Source organism: Priapulus caudatus, unplaced genomic scaffold (genome assembly GCF_000485595.1).
Source record: "Priapulus caudatus unplaced genomic scaffold, Priapulus_caudatus-5.0.1 Scaffold679, whole genome shotgun sequence".
Classification (NCBI taxonomy): domain Eukaryota; kingdom Metazoa; phylum Priapulida; class Priapulimorpha; order Priapulimorphida; family Priapulidae; genus Priapulus; species Priapulus caudatus.
In genome coordinates, this window is record NW_014577740.1 from 74473 (window position 1) to 75947 (window position 1475).

Below are 1475 nucleotides of genomic sequence, written 5' to 3' on the forward strand. Positions count from 1 at the left end.
GCTGCTGCTACTGCTGCTGCTACTGCTGCTGCTACTGCTGCTGCTACTGCTGCTGCTGCTGCTGCTGCTACTACTACTGCTGCTACTGCTGCTACTGATATTTCTCATGCCGCTTCTGCTGCTACCACTACTGAACATACTCGTTGTCTGTTTGTACAGTAATAAAATACGATTTATTACATAAAGGATATACATACATATAGAATGTTTCAAAACATTTCTATGCAATAGAAGTGTTGGCACAGTCATTAAGCCAACATCTGACCATCGCTTGATGGCGTACTCAACATAAAACATCTGAACATGACATGCCGTCAAAGACATCATTCTCAAAGATAAACCGATCACATTTGAATGCAGTCATGGTACGATCACTCTTCTACGCATAAAACATCTGAACAAGACATGTTTTCGTTCGTGCTTATCCTCTTGTATTGTCACAAAATAGCCAAATCCACCGACCGTTTGACAGCATTCAAAAACAGGTGTGTGCATGTGCGTGTGTGTGCGTGCGTGCGTGTGTGTGTCTGTGTATGTATACATGTGTGTGCGTGCGTGTGTGTGTCTGTGTATGTATGCGTGCGTGCGTGCGTGCGTGCGTGCGTGCGTGTTTGTGTCTGTGTATGTATGTGTGCGTGTGCGTGTGTGCGTGCGTGCGTGCGCGTGCGTGCGTGCGTGCGTGCGTGTGTGTGTGTGTGTGTGGGTGCATGCCTGTGTCTGTGGGCTTGTGTGTATGTGTGTGAGTGCATGCCTGTGTCTGTGGGTTTGTGTGTGTGGGTTTGTGTGTGCGTGCGTGCGTGCGTGTGTGCGTACCCCCATGCACGATAATTTAGTTAAACACTCAAGCATGCATGCACGCACAGTCGCACACGCACATATATATATGCCACCCACACCGATTTATGTACATATGCTTTCACGTGTATGCCGCGTTAATTTGCACGTCCTCAATCACGAGTACATGTACAAATGTCCCCATGCACCCGCACTGATTGCCGGTTACACGTACATGTACATGTCCCCACTCACATGGATTTATTCATGTATTTCGCTACCCACACTGATTCATGTACGTTTATCCCCCCCCCACCTCCCCTCACACTGAGTTATGCTTCCAGCCCGCATGAATTCGGCGATTTAGGCATGTTTCGCGCATGTTTTACACACTCTCGCTACTGGGGTTGCGCCTCGCCTGGGTTAGCAATCATGTAATCAGTGTCATCATGTTTCTCCAACCTTCTCTCTGCTATATTTCCACCCCCTCCCCCTCCTCCACACACACACACCGCGTATTTGCTGCCTTCTGCAGCTGACCTGTGCTAGGTGTTAATTATCTTTCAAACACTTCGTCAGGTAACGTTGGAGAAGCAGCCATAGCGAGGTAATTGCATAGGTAATTGCATAGGTAATAGCCGACATGCAGCCCGCGCGTACTGCTGCTGCTGCTGCTGCTGCTGCTGCTGCTGCTGCTGCTG

General features: G+C 48.9%; 1 protein-coding gene across 1 annotated transcript in view; it reads right to left on the reverse strand.

Annotated features, from left to right (window-relative positions):
• LOC106812726 (high affinity cGMP-specific 3',5'-cyclic phosphodiesterase 9A-like) overlaps positions 1-1475 on the reverse strand; it is a gene marked incomplete at its 3' end in the record, with an annotated part of 44335 nt that overhangs the window by 21572 nt on the left and 21288 nt on the right.